Source organism: Arachis duranensis, chromosome 1 (genome assembly GCF_000817695.3).
Source record: "Arachis duranensis cultivar V14167 chromosome 1, aradu.V14167.gnm2.J7QH, whole genome shotgun sequence".
Taxonomy (NCBI): Eukaryota; Viridiplantae; Streptophyta; class Magnoliopsida; order Fabales; family Fabaceae; genus Arachis; species Arachis duranensis.
Genome location: NC_029772.3, coordinates 15,553,893 through 15,578,779, shown reverse-complemented (window position 1 = coordinate 15,578,779; position 24,887 = coordinate 15,553,893). Strand labels below are relative to the sequence as shown.

At 35.8% G+C, this 24,887-nt stretch overlaps 1 long non-coding RNA gene across 2 annotated transcripts; it reads right to left on the bottom strand.

Moving 5' to 3' along the window:
- Positions 1-20,294: 20,294 nt before the first annotated feature.
- Positions 20,295-23,380, bottom strand: LOC127745179 (uncharacterized). Of its 2 annotated transcripts, none has more exons than XR_008006386.1 (6): positions 23,081-23,380; positions 22,869-22,935; positions 21,957-22,051; positions 21,713-21,839; positions 20,818-21,062; positions 20,295-20,503 (listed from the first exon to the last, which is right to left on the bottom strand). It is a non-coding gene; the product is annotated as an uncharacterized LOC127745179 (long non-coding RNA). The 2 variants fall into 2 exon arrangements; XR_008006380.1 differs by having other exon boundaries at positions 21,981-22,051; positions 23,081-23,378.
- Positions 23,381-24,887: the final 1,507 nt, after the last annotated feature.

The window sequence follows — 24,887 nt, the reverse complement described above, 5'->3', positions numbered from 1 at the left end:
TTGACATTACTGAAAACTAATCCTGGCTCCACTATTAGTATTGGTGTTACACCTCATCCCAATCCTGATGAAGATCCAACTTTTGATAGGATGTATATTTGCCTTGATGGGTGTAAAAGAGGGTTCAAGGCTGGCTGTAGACCGCTTATAGGGTTGGATGGAGCATTTCTAAAAATAAAACATGGTGGTCAAATCCTCTCTGCAATTGGTCAAGACGCAAACAATCACATTTATGTGATTGCTTATACAATAGTGTCCATCAAAAACACGGATAATTGGCGATGGTTTCTGGAATTGCTGCACCAAGACTTGGGTGACTACAAGCAACATGGTTGGTGTTTTATTTCAGACATGCAAAAGGTATGCATATCTATTGATAGTTATCCTAAATAATAGTAGTGATTCTTAGATATACCTGCTGCTGAGTAGTGAATAATAGTAGTATAAATTGAATAATTGTTGTGTAAATTAAATAATTGTTGAATTCAATATCTGCTGGTGTATAAACACAAATCTATTTACTCGGATTGAGTCATTGTTGTATGATGCATAAATAATTGTTTAATTGAATAATTGTTGTGTAAATTAAATAATTGTTGAATTGAATACCTGTTGGTTTATGAACATAAATCTGTTTATTCAGATTGAGTCATTGGTGTATACTGTATAGTTGATGGTTGCATTATAGGGGGTAGTATCTGTGTACTCAGCTAAGCTAAGGACCAAGTTGATGTCACTTACACAACTTGAGGGACCAGTACGAGTTCATTAAAATAACATTAGGGACCTTTTTGAGGCTCGATTTGAAACTTTGTGACTGGCTTGTTGGATTTACAGGGTCTAATTCATGCAGTTCAGGATGTGTTTCCAAATGTCCATCACAGATTCTGTGTATGGCATTTATGGAGGAACTTCAACAAACAGTGGAAGGATAATCAGCTTAGAGGTTTACTTTGGGAGTGTGCAAGGTCTACGACTCAAGAGGGATTTGTCGAAGGGATGAAAAAATTGGAAAGGCTAAATAAGGATGCTTGGACTTATCTATGCAAATGGCCAAAGAATTCATGGAGCAGGGCATTCTTCAGCATTGCACCTAAAATGGACAACATCTGCAATAATGCATGTGAGGTTTTCAACTCACGGATCAAAGAACCTAGAGCCAAGCCTATTATCACACTGTTGGAGGAGGTCAGGATGTACATCATGAGATCTATAGCCAGAAAGAAAGTGAAGCTGAGGAACAATGACGAGATTCTACCTCCAATACAGAGAAGTAGGTTGGAAAAGATAAGAAAGGAATCAAAAAAATGGGTTCCCATGTGGTCTGGTGATGTAGATTACAAAATATTTGAAGTTCATGGGTGGCCTACAAATATGGCTGTGGACTTAGGCAAGAGATCATGCACCTGTGGTTTTTGGCAACTAAGTGGTATGGTTTTTTTATGCATATTTTTTAGTTTTTTTTTTTATTTTCGATTTGCAGTTCGAATTTTGTTTATGTATGGCTGTGATGTTCTATGTAGGGATGCCATGTGTGCATGCATGTGCCGCTTTGGCCAGGGCTGGTAGAAGGCCAGATGAATTTTGTCATAACTGGTTGACCATGGAAGCATACAACAACACCTATGGCTTCCATATAAATCAAATTCCTGGCCAGGCACTATGGGAGAAATCACCTTATAATAGACCTCAAGCACCAAAGTTCAAGAAGAAACCAGGGCCAATCAAGAAGAAAAGAAGAAAGGATGCTGATGAGGAGCCAAGTAAAGGCAAGAAGCAGAAGACCTCAATGAAAAGAGTTCATAAAAAAGGACATTGTCGCTATTGTGGTGAATCTGGTCACACAAAGAGGAACTGTCATAAGAGGGCCGTTGATGAAGAATCAGCTGCTGTGGCGGCTGCTGCTGCTGCTAATTCTGATGCTAATGGAGGTGAGGTCAACAATTCTGCTCCAACTGCTGCTGTAAATGGTGGTAATGCCCCAGCTGTATCACAGGATCAGGTTGAGATTCAGCTTGATCTTAGTCAGCCTATTATGTCAGAAACTGATGACTCGCAACAGGTGGGTAATATTACTTACCCATATATATATAAATATATTGTGTGCATACATTAATTTTTGTTAGTCACATTAAATTTTTGGTGTTTCATACATAGGTGCAACCACCTCCTGTTCGGCCATCCAAACTGCCTCTTAAGAGAAAGTTGTCCACACCCACTGCTACCACCCAACCAACCAGCACCCCATCTGCAAGCACTCCATCTCCTCCATTTGCAAGCACTCCATCTGCAAGCACTCTCCCAACAATCAGTCAGCATGCAAGCACTGAAACAGCAATGAATCTACCAGCAATGTGATTTGTGCCTAATCCGGGATTCAAGCCACCCAGAACCAAGAATTACTGACTTAGTTTTTTTATATTTAGGGACAATATGGTGTCTTTATTTGTCTGTTTTGCTGAAGTAATGTACTGTATATGCTTTCTTGCTTTCAATTCCAGTGTTGGAGATTGAAAACTTATGACACTTATGTTTTGAAAACTCTGATATAGTTGGTGACTATTGTTCTGGCTTTATAATACCTTATTTTGGTGACTATTGTTCTGGCTTTATAATGCCTTATTTTGGATGTAATCACTACAATATGAATTATGAATTATGACTTTCTTGAAGATATCTGTGTCAGATTTTTGGTTTTATTTTGCACTCTCATATGTAATTAAGTTGCATTCCAGACACTGTCAACTCCTATTTTATTGACAACGATTATATTTTGGATGAATAAATTGCTAGTTCATCTTGTTTCTCCAAATTCTAACATATGCAAGCACACTAGTTTCAATCACTTCAATCACTTTAATTTTCATTTCTTTCAAACAAACTGACAGGTACAACTACAGCAACAACATGCATAATTCATTTGTTTCTTCCCAGATACAATTGTCCAAACTGCCTATCTAACTTTATGACAAGAATAGCTACTGTAACCAGCAGCATAAATACAAAAACTAAAACTCCACCCACTTTTAGAACCCTAACTTCAGACTCTAATCTTCCAAGTTTCCAAGCAAACTTCATCTTCCATTCTTCATTGTCAATTAAAGGGCTTGCTCTACCATCACATGTGATCACATCTTCTTCAAGAATTTTATCAATCCACATAAACAAACCACACCACTTCTTGCCTACAGTCTGCACCAAGGTAAAAGAATCAACTAAATTTATATCCAAAATTATAGCAAACAACAACAACAACAACCACTTACATTGTAGTTTGGGCAACCCACGAAGGGTCTCCCTGGATTAGAATCCGTCGTTGACCATCACAGCACTGGTCTCAAACCGCATCTACACCATTCTGGCAAATGCGAATCCCTGTTCCTGTTCATTCTTCTCATGACAGAGCCAAACGATCGTGGGTTGTTCGAGCTTCCAGCAGCATTGCTCGCACTAGCCATTGTCGTTTGGGTATCAAGATGCTGCAGAGATACGAAGGGAAGAGACCAGAAGAGAAGAGAATGGAATTGGAGGTTGATCTTTAGATTTGGGAATTAGGGATTTTAAACTTCGAATTAGGGACCAAATTGAGTCAATAAAATTCGTTCATCCACCTCAGCTAGCCGTTATGATTGCCCGCGTGTCACCAAATTAGCCACATCAGCTTTCCGATCACGCCACCTGGAGAAAATGTGCCGGAAGGACAATACTGAGTCCCGGCGTTTAACTTCAGGTACCAATTTGGGTAATTAATAAGTTTAGGGACTACTATGAAGTACGAGTGTAACTTCAGGGACCACTCTGAGGCTTAGCTCTTTATTATTGCTTCGTTCTAATAATCACATTCTTTTTTTCTTAGATAAAAATAATAGGTTATATTTCATTAATTATTGAAAAATGAAATATAAAGATATTCAAAAGTAAGACATCATAATAAAAGTGGAAATTTTCTAAAATAATACACTAAAAGTATTTATCCAACGGTATATAGTCGAAAAACAAAGAAAAATCTTAAAGAAGAAATAATGATAAATCAAATTGAATGAAATTAAGAGTTTGTCTCATGGAGATGACGATCTAAACTGGGAGTTCTTTGGATTTCACAAAGCAAATTGACAGAGCTTGTTAGAATGGCATACGGCATTGAAGTAGAACCTTCAAAAATTAACTGGTTGCGAGTTTTTCAACAGTTCCAGCAAATGATGGTAAGCAATTGAGGATTACAGTCAGAATTCTTCAATAGGTTAAGCATCTCTGTTGATGCAGTCCACCATGTCCAAAAGTCGTTAGGACTCTGAGGGGGAAGACAGTCACGAAGATAACTCTGAGATCATACTTCTTTAATTCTAGAGCAATCGATCAAACAGTGATTGTTTCTGTTGTTTCATGACAGCAGTGGAATATTGGAGATATAGATGGAATTTGGTGATGAATCTGAGCAAGCACTGGAAGTCGGTCATGAAAAGCTTTCTAGATAAATAGCTTAATTTTGTGAGGCAAGTTCAACTTCTATAGATCAATCCATGGCTTTTTCTGCTGCATATAATTAGGGTAAAGCTTTAGAGGCGGATGGTAAAATAAATAGCCAATTCTGTAACTTGAAGCTGTATCATATTGCTTGACTTCGTTCACATCTCATTGCAATTTGTCCCTACTCTGCTGAATTTTAATTGACAAAATTCTGTCTGCAATGTCTTGGAAAAATAATTCTTGAATGAGATTCTGATTCCAATTCCTATCTTCAGCAATTAGATCTTTAACTATTGGAACCAACTCAGAAATAGCCTGTCTGTTGGTATGTCAGAAGTCATTAAAAGATACGGAGGAGGCAGCCAAGGATCTTCAAAGATTCAGATATTCTCTCTAGTACCCACAACCTAATTAAAGACCTTTTTCAACAATAATCTTTTGGCCTTCCAGTGTGCTCCTCTATCCCCAAGAAAGTAAGACTCTAGTTTCTGACGTTATAGCATTACCATTGCTAAAATATTTATTACCTCTTAGGAATTGGATAATAGGAAAGTAGGTTGTGTTACAAGTCCCCAAAACTGTTTGTCTAAAAGTGCTAGATTTTGGATACTGAGATCTTTAAATTCAAGACCTCTTTCTCTTCGTGGGCAAGTCATAGTGTCCCAGCTAATCCAAGCCATCCGCCTTTCAAAATTTTTTTGTCTCTACTAAAATTGAGAAAGTAGAGAGTGAATTTCCGAAATTAAACTATTAGGCAACTTGAAAAAGACAATGTATAAATAGGAATAGTTTCTCCCACTGTCTTAAGTAATATCTATCTACCATCTGACGATAGAAGATTGTGCTTCCACTCTTATATTCTTTTCTTAACTTTTTCTTTGCTCATACTAAAAGAAACTTTTTTTAATTTAGAGACTGTAAAAGGCAAACCAAAATATTTATCCTAAACCTTAATATGATTAATATTCATAGAATTAGTCAGTAGTGTACGAACAATAAAAAAAATATTGTAACTAAAGAATATAATAAATTGATTAAAATTTACCCTCTAATCATTAATGCTTTTATAAGAATTTAATAAATACAGGATATTTGAACATGATTCAGAATTTCTAATAATCACATTCTGTTCCTTTTGCATATCGTTAATTAATCCACAATTATTAGCATTTTTGTTATCGGCTGAAAAATAAGCACACGAAATTGAACCATGAAAACGGCTTAGATGCATCAAGACGGTGTAGGTGTTATGCATTAGGATAATCTAGTGATATATTGACTTAAATTATGAAAAAAATGGCATCTATCATAATTTTTATTTAAATTTATACTATTAGATTTGTCGAATAATGGTTAGTATCACTTGAACAAAGTCTCAAATTAAAAATCTCGAATTCATTAATTTTAGTAGTAGTCTCATCCATCACAGTCTAATACGCAACTCGGGTCGGATTCGAATTAGTCGGACCAAAAAGACATTAAGAAATAAATTTATTTTTAAAATTATATATAAAATAAATAAGTAACTAAAAACTATCTTTATCTTAAAATATAATTTGGACAATATTTATCAAAATAATTAATATGAAAAGAGTAAAGTGATAATTTAATCTTAAAAAATTTTACATCAGATAAATTTATTTTTAAAAAATAAAGAATACTAAATAATTCCCTGAAATTTGTTTTCGTTGAACACATCAAATCCTTTCATCAAAAAAATCCTTGAAGCTGTTATTGGCAGGGGCTTATTTGTCTAATTTAAAACCAGTAAAAAAAAAAAAAGGAACAAATAGCCAGTTAATACACTGAGTGATAAGTGGATTATTATTGGCTGAGTAATTCTAAATATAAGACAATTTAATTAATGTACATATTAATCATTTTAAAATTTAAATTTAGGCATATTTATTTTTTTAAATTTTAAAATTAGACAAATTAATCCCTACTTACTAATAACGTCAAATTTTTTTGATATAAGAATTTAACGTCTCTAATAGAAACAAATGTCAAAGACTTTTTAAATATTTTTTATTCTTCAAAGACGATTTTATTTGTCGTTGTTGGATAGTATAACTTAGCATAAACACGTTGCATTAGTTAATAATAGACGATAGCTCTTGTATGTACAACTAATTTAGTTAGAGTTTGTTACAGATGGTTTGTCTAGCTGGCAACTTAGTTAGTTGGTTAGATGATTAAGTTAACTCATTGATATAATTAGTTTTAACCTTAGTTAGCATGACGTATATAAACTAGCTAATTGTACTATTGAAGTTGAGTAAAACCATTTAACAAGTTCATTTTCTTATTCATTCTCTTCTTCAACTCACGAGTTATCCGATATTTTTATATAGTATGATGAGCGTTCTCTCACCTGCTTCCTTTTTTCTTCTCCAATTCACTCATACGACAGAGTTGATGAGAATGTTTTGTTTCAGTTTCGTTGAAGTGTCTATTCCGATCATGGGTTTATGGAGATTGAACGGAGGTGATCGTTCTTGTTGAATTTTAGGGGATTAACATCTTTGTACTGTTTTTAGTTTCTTTTTGTACGATTTTTAGTTCGTGAAACTTGCCTTTGCAAAATTATGTTCAATTTTGATGGCTTTATAAAAAGAATGGTCGATCCACATACTCCTAGCTTAGAGCTGGAAAATCTTAGATTCTCAACTGCTGAACTTTAGAATTTCATGCAGATGATGCACCACTTCTCGACGATGCAATCTCAGTTGGCTCCACTGGTTAAATCTAGCTCTGATCTCAATCGGGATCCTTCCAGTCAATTTTTCATTCACTTGAGCGAAAATTCTAGTATCTCACTCACTTCCATTCCCCTGAGCAACCCCAATTATCATTTTCGATCCCATTCCGTGACGATTTGTGGATGGTTCTCTTCTCAAACCTAATAAGACTAGCCCAAGCTTTGACTCTTGGGACTGCTGTAACTCTTGTGTGCTTTCGTGGCTTCACACTTTTCTTAGTTTTGAGATTTTAACTAGTGTGTTGTGATGTAATGTTTCTGCTGATCTTTGGTAAGATTTGAGTCATTGATTTTATCAGGGGAACATTTTTCGTATCGCTGAGTTGCAAGAAGAGATATTTCTCACTAAATAGGGAGAACTTTTGATTACTTTATATTTTAGTAAGCTCAAGTCCATTTGGGAGGAATTAGAAGAATTTCGACCGATTCTGAATTATGATTGTTTATACAAATGTGATTGTATTTGTAGCGTTTTTAGAGAGTACAAATCACAAATCAACATCATCAGATTCTTGCGGGGCCGGAATGAAGAGTATGCAGGTGTTGAATCCCAAGTTATACTTATGAAGCCACTCCCGAATGTTGCTATGATATTTTGTATGCTTCTGCAGCAGGAGACACAGATAATTACATCTAATCCACTTGAAAGAAAATTGTTAGTCAATGCTCTGCACAGACCTCCAATTTTACCCCCAATTTCTCCAATAATTCTACTTCATGACGCAAAGGCCACAGTGGTTGCGGGGCCGCAGTCGTTGTTTTACTACACAATGCACTCGTTGCGATAAACCTAGTCACACTATTGAAACCTGCTATTAGAAGGATGCTTATTGCCCCTTGTATGTGAAAGCCTCAAAAAGACTGATGATAGAAGAGTTGTTAACAACATAGTGGCAAATGGAACTGATCCACAAACTGACACCATCTTTAAAGCTTTGAAGAGTGGCACTGATAAGCGGATAATTTATACGCTTTTTGGCATTGTTTTTAGATAGTTTTTAGTCTAATCTAGCTACTTTTAGGGATGTTTTCATTAGTTTTTATGCTAAATTCACATTTCTGGACTTTACTATGAGTTTGTGTGTTTTTCTGTGATTTCAGGTAATTTCTGGCTGAAATTGAGGAACTTTAGCAAAACTCTGATAAGGAGGCTGACAAAAGATTGCTGATGCTGTTGGAATCTGATCTCCCTGCACTCGAAATAAATTTTCTGGAGCTACAAAACTCCAAATGGCGCGCTCTCAATGGCATTGGAAATTAGACATCCAGAGCTTTCCAGCAATATATAATAGTCCATACTTTATTTGTGATTAGACGACGTAAACTGGCGCTCAACGCCAGTTCCATGCTGCATTCTGGAGTCAAACGCCAAAAACACGTCATGAACCAGAGTTGAACGTCAAAAACACGTTACAACTTGGCGTTCAACTCCAAAAGAAGCCTCAGCTCGTGTAAAGTTCAAGCTCAGCCCAAGCACACACCAAGTGGGTCCTGGAAGTGGATTTCTGCATCAATTACTTACTTTTGTAAACCCTAGCAGCTAGTCTAGTATAAATAGAATATTTTATTATTGTATTAGACATCCTTAGTCTCAGTTTATTCCATTATTCATCTTAGGAGACTATTGATCACGTTTGGGGGCTGGCCATTCGGTCATGCCTGGACCTTCATCACTTATGTAATTTTAACGGTGGAGTTTCTACACACCATAGATTAAGGGTGTGGAGCTCTGCTGTACCTCAAGTTTCAATGCAATTACTACTATTTTTTATTCAATTCCGCTTGTTCTTATTCTAAGATATTCGTTGCACTTCAACATGATGAATGTGATGATCCGTGACACTCATCATCATTCTCACCTATGAACACGTGACTGATAACCACTTCCGTTCTACCTTAGACCGGGCGCATATCTCTTGGATTCCTTAATCAGAATCTTCGTGGTATAAGCTAGAATTGATGGCGGTGAGAGGATGGGATGTAGCCATTGACAACAGTGATGCCCTACATACAGCTTGCCATGGAAAGGAGTGAGAAGGATTGGATGAAAGCAGTAGAAAAGTAGAGATTCAGAAAGGACACAGCATCTCCATGCACTTATCTGAAATCCCCACCATTGAATTACATGAGTAACTCTATCTTTATTTTCTGCTTTATTTATTATTTGAAAACTCCATAATCAATTATTATCCGCCTAACTGATATTTACAAGATGACTATAGCTTGCTTCATACCAACAATCTCTGTGGGATCGACCCTTACTCACGTAAGGTATTACTTGGACGACCCAGTGCACTTGCTGGTTAGTTGTGCGGAGTTGTGACTAAGTGTGATTCACGTTTGAGAGCGCTACCAAATTTTTGGCGCCATTGTTGATGATCACAATTTCGTGCACCAGGCACCAATTTAGACACTTTGTTATTTGAAGAATAGAAACAAGTTTTGATTACTCTATTCAACCCTCATGGTGATAAACATTCTCATTCTACTAATCTAGTAATCACTGTTCATACTTCTTCAGCAGGTATATATAAAATTCTTTCAATTTAAAGTCACAATCTTAGACCAATGGATTGGATATAGGAGCTACTTCTCATGTTTCATTTTTTTTAAATTTTTCAACCAATAGTATTATACAGATCGAATCTTGGTCAAGATGACAGGTGGTCCACAAATTGTATCTACCATTAGGGGGACAATTTGATTTTTCAAGTCTTTTTATCTTATTGATCTTTTATATGTGCCTTCGTTCTCATATAACATCATTTCAGTATCACAAACATCTTCAAAATTTTTTTGTGAATTTTTATTCAATTATATGAAATTTGAAATTTAGGATCATATGAAGCTGCAAATGATTGGCACTGTTGACCTCAAAAATGGATTGTATATACTGAATTTAGACACATAAGTCATATCACTCCTTACTCCACTTAGGTCATTCACACCATTTTCACTAATAGGCACTCTGCAGTCCTATGGCATGACAGATTATGCCACATTATCCTTGGTAGATTAGAAATAATGCAAAGAAAATGTGATTTTTTAAATTGTAATTTTGACTTATTGAATAATGTACCATGTGAACTGTGTCATTTTGCTAAACAAAAGCATTTATTTTCCCCTTCTAGTAACATCAAATATGTTGAATATTTCGATATGATACATGTTGATATTTAGGACCTATTGCTATATCCTCCACAAAAGGGCATAAATAATTTTTAACCATTGTGAATGATAAATCTCGGTTCACTTGAACTTATTTTATGAAATTAAAATCTGAAACCTCTTAATTAATAAGGGACTTTATACACTTTATTGAGACACAATTCAATAAGAAAATAAAAATTATAAGGAGTGAGAATGGCAAAGAATTTTTCATGATAAATTTCTATAGTTCAAAAGGCATGACACACCACACCACTTGTATTTAGATTCTCCAATAAAATGGTGTGGTAGAGCACAAACATCAAAATATTTTAAACATGGCTCAAGCCTTGGTTTTCAAAAGCAATCTGCGACTTAAATTTTGAAATTTTTTCATTGCTCAAGCTATCCATATACTGAATAGGGTATCCTCCACTTCTTTATACTTAGAGAACCATTTTCAAGTCCTTTATCAAACTTTGCTTCCTATTTAATATTTTTTAGTATTTAATGTTTTGGCTTTTGCCTCAACTTTTGTTGCTTCCAGAACAAAGTTTCATAAAACGGGTTCAAAAGTGTGCTTTTCTAGGGTATAAGTTAGGTACAAAGGATTTCTTATTATTAGATTTGGTTAACAAATACATCTTTTTCTTCTCGAAATGTGGTTTTCTATAAACACATCTTTCCTTTTCATTATGATGTGGCAACTGCTAGTCATCCCAGTCCCCCAATAACCATTTTTCCTCAATTTAAATCTACACAATACATAGATCTTCCACCCTTAGCTCCCACCATTTTTCCTCAATTTAAATCCACACAATACATAGATCTTCCACCATTAGCTCCCACCACCTATCACACTGCCGACTCAACCTTACCACCGTCTCCACAATCTGGTCCCCTTCCTTCCCAAGCACACTCTACACATCAAAATGTCTCCCCTTCATCCTTTACTTCTCCCACTCAAGCTCTTAGGTGTTTCACTAGAGTATGTAAATTTTCTTTTTATTTGTCTAATTTTCATTGTATGCAACTCATCTCTACATTTCTCAGCATTAGTGGCTCGTCTTTTAGCAAAAGGTATCCAATTTCTCATCTCATATCATATGATAATTTATCAAATACGCACAAAATTTTCTCTCTAGTCATCAACTTTCAATCTAAACCAAGTAGTTATGAGCATTCGATTCAACATGAATATTGGAGACAAGCCATTGCAGCTGAGCTCAAATCTCTTTAGGATAACAAGACCTGGATTGTCGTTCTTCTTCCAAATACTAAGAGAACTGTGGGTTGTAAGTGGGTCTTTAACACAAGTATCATGCCGATGGCACCATTAGTAGCATAAAGCCCATTTGGTGATGAAGGGTTACATCCAAATTGCTGGCCTAGATTTTGTTGAATCTTTAGTCCTGTTATGAAACTTTCTACTTTTAGGATTCTTCTAGCCTTGACAGCCACAAATAGATGGTATTTGCATCAATTAGATGTAAGTACCACATTTTTCATGGTGACCTACCTAAGACAGTTTACATGCATGCTCCTCCTAGTCTATCGATTCTGGCAAACCATGTTTCTAAGCTTGAACGGTCCCTTTATGGCTTGAAGCAAGACAGTCGTCATTGAAAGGACAATTTATGCTTTGTTTTGAAGGACTCAGATTATCAATAATTTAAGGCTAATTATTCCATATTCACTAAAGAATAATCTTCCTCTTTTACTGCATCCTTATTTACATCGACGATCTAGCCTTAAGCGGCAATGATATACAAGAGATTCAACTCATGAAATTTGTCTTGGATGCCAAGTTTAGCATTAAGGATCTTGAGAATCTCAAGTATCTTCTTGGTTTTGAAGTTGCTCAAAGCAAGAAAGGTATTATTCTTTACCAATGTAAGTATACTCTTGATCTCCTCCATGAATTTAGTCTTCTTGATTCCAAACCTACATCCATACCTAGGAGTTATACTACTGCTCTTTCTAAATTATTTAGCACTGCGCTTTTTGATCTTACTCCCTATCCGCAGCTTATAGGAAAACTGTTGTATCTAACTAATACTAGGCCTAAGATTAGCTTTGCTGTAAACAAGCTAAGTCAGTTCCTAAACTGTGCTACCACTAAACACTTTAAGGCAGGACTTCACACGTTAAAATACATAAAAAATGCTCTGGCAATGGGAATTTTAATGGAAGAAAATTATTATACGAGGCTTGCTAGCTACTTAGATTCTAACTAGAGAACCTATTCAGATACGCATAGATCATTATTGAAGTTTTTTTTTTCTTGATTCGTCACTCATTTCTTGGAAAAGTAGAAAACATGTCACTATTGCCCGTTCCTCAGCAGAGGCGAAGTATAGGACTTTGGCGCTAGCCACATGTGATAGTAGATGGATCAGCTACATTTTGAAGTATTTTCGAGTGCTATTGGATAGACAGATTACGATATTATATGATAACCAATCTACATTTCACATTGTTTCAAACTCTGTGTTCTACGAGCATACCAAACATAATGAGATAAATTGTCATATGCTAAGAAATCGAGTGCAAGATAGATCGCTGAAATATTTGCCTATTAGTACCACAGAGCAAGTTGCAAATCTCTTGACCAAGAGTTTGGCTCCAGAGTCATTTTCAAAGTTTCATTCCAAGCTTGAACTGTTTGATGTTCACACTCCAAGCTTGAGGGAGGCTATTGGATAATATAGCTCAGCATAAATGTGTTGTACTAATTAGTAGTAGGTAATTACTCTTGTACAACTAATTTAGTTAGAATTTGTTATAGATGATTTTTCTAGTTGGCAACTTAATTAGTTGATTATATAATTAAATTAACTCATTGGTATAGTTAGTTTTAACCTTACTTAGCATGATGTATATAAATGAGCTGATTTTATCGTTATAGTTGAGTAAAACCATTTAGCAAATTCTCACCTTTTGAATTTGAAAAGTTTATCTTCTCATTTTCTCTTTTTTTAACTCACGAGTTATTCAAAATTTTTTACAATTGTCGAATGTTTTAAGGGTTAAATTATCGGTTTACTCGCATATAAATTTTAAAACAACTTATATTTTATATTATGCTAACTATATTCGGTATATTGATTCTTTCAATTTAAAATTGTTCAATTATGAGTGAATCAAAGCGTTAATATCCCCTGAGCCAAATGTGTTACCATGGTACAAAGAGTTTAGGAAAGAAACGAAAAATTATTTAGAAAAGTATTATTTTTATTATTCATATTTTTTCATCTATGATTACAAGGTTCTTACCAATATATAGACCAAGAATACACTAAGAGTACGCTCGTTATGGAATAATATCCTAATAAATTACATTGATTTTTTTTCTAATCCTCTTTGATATTTTTCTGATTTTGTTCCCTAATTATGATATTCTAATACTCCCCTCAAGGTGAATAGTGGGATCACCAATATTCAACTTGGTTAGAACTTTATCAAGGGCTTGTCTTGAAACTGCTTTAGTAAGAATGTCAGCCAGCTGATCTTCAGATCTCACAAACGGAAGCTCAATAATGTCATTTTCAATTTTTTCTTTGATAAAGTGTCGATCCATCTCAACATATTTTGTTCTATCATGTTGTACGGGATTCTCTGAAATGCTGATTGTGGCTTTGTTGTCACATTTCAACTAGCTTGGCAATTGTGGTGGAAACCCAATCTCAATCATCAATTTTCTTATCCACAATACTTCAGTTATGCCTTTAACGAATTCTGCCTCTACGCTTGAAAGAGCTACAACTTTCTACTTCTTGCTTTTTCAAGTTAGCAGGTTACCTCCAACAAGTGTAAAGTAACCAGCTGTTGATCTTCTATCATTTGGGTTGCCCGCCCAATCTATGTCAGTGTATGCCTCAACCTTCAAACGGCCATTCCTTTTGAAAATGATTCCACTTCTTGGAGCTCCTTTCAAATATCGAACTATTCTCATGGAAGCTTCCATATGATCTTCTTGTGGCTTATGCATAAACTGACTTACTATTCCCACGGCATAAGCTATGTCAGGTCGAGTATGTGATAAGTAAATTAGTTTTCTAACCAGTCGCTGGTACCTTTCCTTATCTACTAGGGTGGAACCTTCTACTATCTTTAACTTGTGATTAACTTACATGGGCGTATCTATTGGTTTGCAATCCACCATTCTTGTTTCTGCCAGAAGGTCCAAAATGTACTTTCTTTGGGAGACAAAGATTCTTTTGCTGGATTGTAGAACCTCTATTCCTAAGAAATATTTTAGTCTTCCCAAATCCTTTATTTCAAAGTCTGTAAATAGGTTCCCTCACAATTTTTCAATTTCTTCAGCATCACTTCCCGTTATGATCATATCATCCACGTAGATTATTAGGCAAGTGATTAAATCTCCCCGTTTTTTCAAAAAAAAAAGGGTATGATCAGAGTTACTTTGCTTGTACCCATACCTTTTTACAGTATCTGTAAATCTTCCAAACCAGGCATGTGGAGATTGTTTAAGCCCATAAAGAGCCTTCTTTAACCGGCAAACTTCATGTTTTCTAAATCCCATTGAGAAACCTGGAGGAGCTTCCATGTACACCTCTTCTTTCAACTCTCCATGCTAGAAAGCATTCTTGACGTCAAATTGATGAAGTGGCCAATCTTCATTTGCTGCTATTGAAAACAATACCCTAATAGTATTAATCTTTGCAACCGGTGAAAAATTTTTAGTGTATTCGATACCATAGGTCTGTGTATAACCTTTGGCCACTAACCTTGCCTTGTACCATTCAATAGTGCCATCTGCCTTGTGTTTAATGGTGAAAACCCATTTGCAACTGACTGGCTTTTTTTCTATTGGTAAGATACACTTCTCCCAAGTTCCGTTCTTTTCCAGAGCTTTCATTTCTGTATTCATGGTTTTTCGCCATTCAACTTTCTCATTGGCTTCTCGGACAGTTCTTGGAATGTCTTCTATTAAGAGTCTGGTAGAAAAATCCTTTGCAACATCTGCTATTCCTTCTCTAGCCATTCTTATCGGGTATCTTGAGTTACGGGGAACATGTTCTGGTGAGTACCGATCAGGAGGCATCCCTCTGTTTCTTCTTGGAGGAAGAATAAAGGTATTGGGCTCTGGTTCTTCATGTTCCAATTCTATACTGTTATTGTTAGTGGTCTCATTAAAAACAGGGAGTAAATTATCAGATTGACAATTACTTACCTCTTGTCTGACATTCTCAAAAGGACTCTCACTAGTTGTATGTACCGAGTTGTTTTCTATGATGAACCACTATTTCATGATAAATCTTGTACTTAAATTGAATGATTTATCAACTCTTCACCTACTTATTCATTTGAATTTGCATGATTTTACAATTCCTTCCTTGGAATTTGATATATGAGAAAACATGTTTCCTATGCTTTAAAATTACCAAATTTAATTATCCTTTATTACCATTCGATTCCGTGATTTATGTGTTAAGTACTTTCAGGTTTTATAGGGCATGAATGACTTAAAGGATGGAAAGGAAACATACAAAAATGGAATGAAAGCACAAATTGGAGTCCTTGGAAGAAACCGGCAGTGACGCGTCCGCATGGACGACGCAAACGCGTGGTTCGCTCAAAAAAGAATCGACGCGAGCGCATAGATAAGGCGAACGCGTGACATGCGAAACACAAATGACGCGGGTGCATGATTGACGCGACCGCGTGGAAAAGCAACACTCCAGATGACGCGACCACGTGACCCACGCGGACGCGTGACATGCGCGATCTGCAGAATTTGCAGAAGTCGTCCTCAGTGATTTCTGGGCCCTTTTGGCCCAGATCCAAGCCCAGAGAACACAAATTGAAGGATTATAAATGGAGGAATTCATCCATTCATGAGCATAGGGAGATTAGAGACTGAGTATTGGATTCATACATAGTTTTAGGATTTAGATGTAGTTTTTAGAGAGAGAGGTTCCCTCCTCTCTCTTAGGATTAGGATTAGGATTTATCTTATTGGGATTATCTCTTCATCACAGGTTCAATGTCCTTTTTATTTGTCTTTCCAATTTGATTTATGAACTTGTCCATGTTAGAATTGACATCTTTATTTAAATATAATTTGAGGTATTTCAGACTCATGATTGCTTTTCCTTATTTTTAATTTAGATTATTTACTATTGGTTTTGGTTGATTAATTGGTGACTCTTGAGTTATCAAACTCATCGTGATTGATAATTATTATTCTTGCTGATTAATTTAGATTCCTATAACTCTAGTCTTTCCTCAAGGAGTTGACTAGGACTTTAGGTATTAAATTAATTTGTCCACTTAACTGATCTTCATAGTTAGAGGTTGACTTAGTGGGAGCAACAGTATAATTCTCATCACCATTGATAAGGATAACTAGGATAGGACTTCCAGTTTTCATACCTTGCCAAAAGTTTTATCAATTATTAATTTCTTAATTTCTGCAAACCATTTCTCTCATTTAAAACCTTTTCAAACCCAAACACTATTTTCCATAACCAATAATGATTCATACTTCCCTGCAATTCCTTGAGAAGACGACCCGATGTTTGAATATTTCGGCTTATAAATTATATCGGGTTTGTTACTTGTGACAACCAAACGTTTGTAAGAAAGATTGATTGCTTGGTTTAGAAACTATACTTGCAACGAGAATTTATTAGAACTTCTAAACCATCAATCTTCAGTTCTTCATTCTACGTTGAGTGAAGTATGCTCGGTGGCTCCATCTACTTGCTTTGTTTGAACAGTTTCTGAGCAACAAAGGTTATTTAGCCAACTTGGTGGTTCATTATTGTTCTCCCCTTGAATGCCATGTTGGTTGCCGAAGTAAAATTTGGATTCTAAAAAACACAATCCATGGTCACATGAATACGACGAGTAATTGAATTGTAGCACCTATACCCCTTTTGGTATGTAGCATACCCAATGAAAATACATTTTTCTGCACAAGGATCAAGTTTGGTTCTATTGACTTCGGGGATATGGACAAAGACGAAACATCCAAATACTCGAGGTGGTAAGGTTAGAATAGGCAGAATTGCAGTCTGAGTAGCCAAGACTTGTAAGGGTATTTTGTGGTGGAGAACTTGGGTAGGTAGGCAATTTAGTAAGTAGGCAGAGGTTGCTATAACTTCAGCCCAAAAAATTTTTGGAACTTGTGCATAAAAAATCATGGCCCGGGTCATCTCAAGTAACTTACGATTTCGTCGCTCAGCCACACCATTTTGTTGGGGTGTATTTGTACAGAAAGTTTGATGGATAAGACCATTTTTCATAAAAAAATCGCGCATTGATTGGTTTATAAATTTCCAACTATTATCTGAGCGAAGTACTTGGATTTTCTTGTTGAATTGAGTTTGAATCATTTGGTAGAAAGTAAAGAACTTATCAGGTACTTCAGATTTGTGTTTTAAAAAATATACCCAAGTCATGCGAGAGAAATCGTTCACAAATAACACAAAATATTAAAAATTATTATGGAAAATAGGGGCTGGGCCCCACACATCAGAGTGTATTAGAGAAAGACTGGAATTGACTCTAGTGTTGGTTGGAGAAAAAGAAACTCTGTGATTTTTTACACGAATACAAGTTTCACATTTGAGGGATTCAGTACTACTTGTAAAAAGACTAGGAAATAGAAACTTGAGGTACCCAAATGAAGGATGTCTGAGACGCCTGTGCCATAACCAAAGTTACCTAGTAATCGTTCCATGAGCAAGCATGGCATGACCTGGTGTGCTACTTCATCAACGTAGTAAAGACCTTTTTGCTCAGTACCACTCCCAATGATCTCCTTGGTAAGAATGTCCTGTAAAAAACAAAAGGTAGAGTACATGAGTATCACACAATTTAGTTCTTTTGTTACTTGGCTAACAGATAATAATTTTGAGGATAGTGCAGGGACATAGAGACAATTTTTTAATTTCAATTTTTTGAAAAAGTAATGGAGCCTCCTCCTTTAACATCAATTAATTCTCCACTAGCTGTTTCAATATGGGCTTTTGAGGGTATAATCAAGCTGTTAAAATCATGGAGGTTATGAGTCATACTATCGGTAGCCCCACAATCGAAAATCCATTTATTTATCTTTTTAATTGGATTCTGATTTTGAGTCTCCCCTTTATATTGAGTCCCCGTCTGGGTTTAACAGTCAAGGAGTTTAGTAGTCCTTGCCCTTACCGCCGCTGCTGTCTCGCCATCACTGCTGCTGACCTCTGGAATGCTCACGGCGGCGGCTCCCTTACTTTGATTTCTCGATGACTTGGGATTGTTTTTCCACCAATTTGGGTAACCCACAATCTTAGAGCAGTTTTTTTTGTTTTTCTTCTTTCTTTTTCCACCAATTGCTTTCTTCATCAGAGTTGCCCATAATGGATAATTATATCTGTTTAGTTTGAAACCAATTGATAAATTGTAAGAATTGGTTTGTGATGATCGCATGCCAAAACTATTGCGTAGCTTATTTGCAATTTGTAATCTCAATTCGTTAGAATTGAGTCTCTAGAACATAACTCTGTTCTGATACCATGTTACCATGGTACAAAGAATTTAGAAAAGAAACGAAGAATTATTTAAAAAAGTATTATTTTTATTATTCATATTTTTTCATCTGTAATTATAAGGTTCTTACCAATATATAAAACAAGAGCACGCTAACAATACACTCATTATAAAATAATATCCTAATAAATTATATTGATTTTTTTTTAATCCTCTTTGATATTTTTTTGATTTTGTTCCCTAATCATGATATTCTAATAAAATGATCCTTTTATTTCATAACTAGCTTCAGTTAATTAGTATGTTGTTTATCTCTATTCTACCGGTAGCAATGAGAGATTTAGAGCAAAAACACTACCATATGATAGCACATCATTGTCCTTTTCGTTTTACATGGACCAAGCATGTCCTATGTCAAATGAGCAAATTAATGATGTCCACTGTTTTGGACTTTAAGCAGAGTCTCACACACACACATATACATATTTTAGTGCACGTGCCTAACATTAAAATCCCATGTATGAATGTGTGTGTATACAACTGTATAAGGCCCCACTATGTGGTTGCTTTTTCCCCTTTCCCACCGTTTCACTTTGAAAATATTTCTTTTGAAGGAAGAGATTGTTGATGAAGTTAAAGATGATCAGAATCAGTAAATAAAGCTTCACAAAAATATTGGACTCTCTATGAAAACTGAAAAGTGACATTGGCTTCTGAATATAGGAAAGGATGAATTTTTTGAAGCACAGATGTTTTTGTCGCTTTTTAATTTTATTATAGAGAAGGTAATGGTGTAGAACAGCGATTTGATTTTCGTTTTATTAAAAAAAAAATTCATACAACAGTCCGATTTGTTTCTTTCAAATTTCAAAATTTTTCTCCTGCCATCCGATTAGCCCATGATATTTTCTTTTATACATAACTCGTATAATCCAACTTGTTTATAGCACAAGTCAAAAAAAGTTGCTCCCATAAATTGGTCAAGCACCACTATACCCCATAAGGTAGCACATCACATACATGCCTCCAATAACAAAAAAAAGGAGCCTGTTTTTGTAGATTGAATAATTGATTACAATTATATATTATATATTAATTAAAATTAACGGTTAAAATCACTAAAATACTAATATTTCAAAAATATTTAAATATTTTTTTATAAAATAACTTTTATTATATATTAAAGTAGAGGGTTTAAGACCCGGCCTAATCCAAAACCCAATCTAGATCCAAGGCATATTTTATCAAGTTTGAATTTGTCATTTTCATCCCGAATTATTTTCATCCCGAATTATTTTCGGGTCAAGTTCGGATTATGCTTCTGGTCACTCAGCCTGGTCTGAAATTGCCTTTTATAAAAAAAATATTTTAGAGTAAAATTAATAATATTATATTATATACAAATTTGTCTATACTAATTTTATATCAAATTGATCCTGTTTAACCCAATTTATTTTCAGATCACTTCGGGTCGGAGTCAAAATAGACCCAGTGGTCTTTTAGGGCCGAGTCTAGTTCTACTTAAACCCGGCCCGGCCCGGCCCATGAAGTTAAAAAACATTACTAATCTTCCCATCTGCAGTATAGATGCATGATCCATCTGCTGACGATGAAATGGCTCTCACATCTCTGCAAATAGAGTTGAGTGAGCAAGAAACACAAAAAGAAATATTAATAATTTGTTCATAATAATATGGATTTAAACCATCAGAGCCACTGAAATAACAATAATATTCAATAGTTCCAATTATTATGAAGTTACAGGAAACAATAACCACAGAAAATCGGATTCCTCATAGGTTATAGTTAATTACAAAAGAACTCGTATAATACCCTGGGTGACAGTTGCTAGTTCCATATTTCACAGCATGTAAATGCAATTACTTTACTTGCAGTCATTAATCTCACATGCAAAACACATTCCCACAGTAAGGAAGAATTACCGTGGCTGCTTGCATCTCAGTGAGGTGGCCTCTTTTTCTAAGCTCCTTGTAGAGCTCACCATTATGGGCATATTCAAGAACCAAGAAAACACGCTCGGCATCATGAAACCAGCCGTGTATAGTCGTAGGATGTTTGGGTGGTGAAGGTTGGATTGTATTTCCATCTCCCTCCTTACCTGATGGTGAAGTCTGTACTTCTCAAGTTGTTCCTTGAATATAATCTTCAATGCAACTACATATTTGCTCTAAAAAGTAAATAAATAAATCGGATCAACCCAATTGAATATTTAGAAATTAATCACTCTAAGTGTCTAGTTTTCACATTAATGTCGAAGTTTTTAACTCTTACACAGACTAGTTCAAAATGTATACACACAATGTTATATCTTATATGATTGAACTATATTATAAAACACTTTTCAAACATGATATCAATTTAATTAATCTCTCTTTTTCCTTTACAATTATAACTTTGAGCATCCACATACACATTCCACTCATTATTTTTTTTTCAGAATAAATTCGATATCAAATTACATCATCCACATTAAATTTCAAGAACTTGAAGACCAGTTTACGCTAAAAATTGTCTTAAAATACAAATAATAATATATTTCCCAAGTACTAAACTCACAAGACCAACCTAAGACGTTGAATTATCTCACAAATCAAACACTCAAGCCAAAGTATGTTAAAAACCCAGCTCCCAAAGACTTAGCAAATGAGCACGATGCTGAATTGAACTAAGCAATAACAGCTCAATCTTACAGTTACAGTATTGAACAATGAGAGAATCAAGTTCATACACATGTTTATTTTCTCAGGAACTTTCTGAACAACCAAACAGAAAAATTAAGAAAAATAATAATAAATAAAATAACAGAGAGAGAGAGACCTTGACTTCTCTCGCAATGTAGACTCTGCCAAATTTTCCTCTGCCAAAGAGGTTTTCTGATCCCGAAGTCTTTGAGGGACCATTGCCGCTGCAAGTTATCTTCTTCCATATTTTTTAACTACTCCTACTGTGTAAAATAAGGGATATAATATAAATTTCTGTGCTTAAAGGAATGAAACAGATTCATCTAATTCAAACAAGGAAGAGGAATCAAAGCAAAGGCAGGAAAGGAAGAAATAGCAACCTAAACAAAAAAGAAAGGACCGACCTCGAGATGAAGGCTGTATAATTCAATATCACACCCTTCACAAACCAATCAAATTCTCAAGGATTCGCTGCCTGGGGCAGAGAGAAAAATCGTAATGCTAAGTATATTTCATAACTTCAAAGATCAATAGGATGAGAAAAATGGAGAACAGAAGAGTTAGCTACTTTAATTTGACATGATGTAGATTCAATCAACACACACACAGTGTATAAATATATATCTTGAAAATGAAAATCTTGACAAGGATTGTATAACAAACAGTTGCGCTGTGAACTAGCAACCAATAATATTGATCAATTTTGAAAATTTGAAAGAACAGAATAAGACAGAAAGGGTGGCTGCCAGAATTCTAAGTGGAATGCAAAGGCCAAAGAACAAGAGAAAGAGAAAAATGGAGAACAGAATTAGTCAAAAAAAGAATAATACAAATACAATAGATAAAGTGATTAACAGCTTCCCTTACTAGCAACCGTTTAATACTTTTTATTCATCAAGGCAGGATAACTATGATTCTAAATAGTTATTAATATTTACAACTGTGTATTTAGTTGCAACTAATGACAATGGAAGTTAGTCTTGGTACTCACCAACATCTGATGCATTAACTACATATATGTTATGTAGATTGGCATAGAAGATGCAGAAATTGAATATAGTTCTTGTCTTGCCACTCCAAAAAAAAAGCTTAAAAAAGATGAAGATAATAGTATCATATGAAAATTGAAAAACATTAGAAGAATGATACCACCAAAAATTGAAGATAGAAAAAGTCAAGATACAAGTATATGCAACACCTTTAATTTTCCTCAGTCCTCTTCTCTAAGGATCTTCCTAATTAGTAGTAACATATAGTGAAAAAACAAGGAACAGAAGAATGAAGGCAGGTACCTGAGAATAGATTTGATCAGAATCAGCGGGCTGGAGTTCCTTCACAGAAAGCTTGCCATCTCTGTCTCTATAACAGTAAAGATAAAGTGTAATAAAACCCTAAACTGTTTTGAGAACAGAACAGATACAATTGCATGAGAATCAATGTAATCGGAACAGAATCGCAATGGAAGGGCTAGGGCTAGAGACAGGGAAGGGACGACGGAGGCTACCTGAACGAACGGCGACGAGAAGAAGAGATAGAAGCGGCGACGGTGCTGACGAGCTTCAGCGAGCAGCGGCAGAAAACGGCGTCGAGAGGGTGGCGAAATTCATCGGCGTCAAAACTGAAAGAGAGAGATTGGGGAAGGGGTGTGACGGAGAGATTGGGGAAAGGGTGTGATGGAGCTTCGGGTACGGCGGTGCAAGGGCGAGAGGCGCCGCGAATGAAGGATTCGGAGGGGATGGGTGAGGAGCGCCGACGAAGGATTCGGGGTGTTTTGCGGGATTTTTATTTAAATAAATTTAAAAAATGTTTAATTTATCGAAATAAATAACTTTAAAAATTGTTATGAAAATATGTAAGATGATTTATATGGTTCACAATAAGTTTGCATAGTTTACACGTTAAATGAGATAAAGACTATATGCGTGATATGTGTATATTTTGTTTATAGTGTAAATAAGATAGAGTAAGATAAATTTTTAACTATTATAAAAAGATGTGCAATTTTTGACATTTTTCACATACTTCATATCTTCTTTTTCTTTATTTTTCTTTCAAAAAATAGGCAAAAATGTCCAACGGATATGTGGTTGTCTATGTGTATTCAATTGTCATATAAGAAATCGTGACAATTGGATAATATTTGAGTGTGAGAATTCGATACTGTTGCATACTCGGCGCGTAAGTTGTTGTCCGAGTTGAAGAGTTTGCTATTGAGCCACCTTCGTAGTTTAGGAAAAAAAAAAGAGATTGGAAGGGTGGGGTATAGGTTGCTAGCACCATTGGGTATCAGAGATTTTCGGTTTCGCCTGTTTCGACTCTAGAGCAACAAGTATGTGCGACTCATGTTTGACATCCATGGGAGAATCATGGTGGAACAAGTGATGGAGCTTTCTGCCGATGTTGGTGATGTTGGTGGCAGTGGTTCTGTCCCCTCGACCTTTGTGCAGAATGACCCACCTCTCGCACCACCACCGATTCATGTTGTTAGTCCAGTAGAAGACATGGACGTGGGTGATGAAGACTCTAACGAAGAGTACGTTGCAAATAACAGCGACAGTGATTCCTCTGAAGATGATGAGGAGGATGAGTTTGTACTGGAGACGCCAGTCGAGGCAGCGGTGCGCTATGTTTTGCCTCCCCCACCCGATTCCAAAGCTATCAGATGTACCAAGTCACTATCATACCTTGGATCTGGACACCATGCATGAGAAATCTCTGTTTTCCAACACTGGAGAAGAGGATTATAACCTAGACGATGGGGCAGAGTTTCGAGTCGGCCATACATTCAAATGCAGAGATCCAGTAATGCAGGGTGTGAAGAACTACAACATTCCTAGAAGTGTTGAGTACTAAGTGGTCGAATCGGACCAATTAAAGTATCATATGCATTGCCGTCAAGCTGCAACTGGATGTCCTTGCAGTCTCCGTGTAGCCCTCCAACAGAACCTCGGATATTGATGAATTCAAGTTTAAGTGTGGCATATTTACTCATTCATGATTGCTTTATCTAGTGTAGTTTCCAACCATGAATGTTTTATTTCGTTATGGAGGTTCGAAGGGTTGGTGGAGCGCATACGTGTTTAGCACCCACCATGTCCTAAGACCATCGCCAATTGGACAACAGCCTCATCTGCAAGGTCATCCTACCATTGATACAGTCCAACCCATCCGTCAGCATCCCTGTCCTGCAAGGTGCAGTTCGACAAAGCTATCACTTCACAGGAATGATAAAATATACGCGGGTGCAGAGGAGTGATGAAATTGTCCGATGCTCTGCTCCCTACAAGTCTAGAACTGATCCGCAAGGCGTT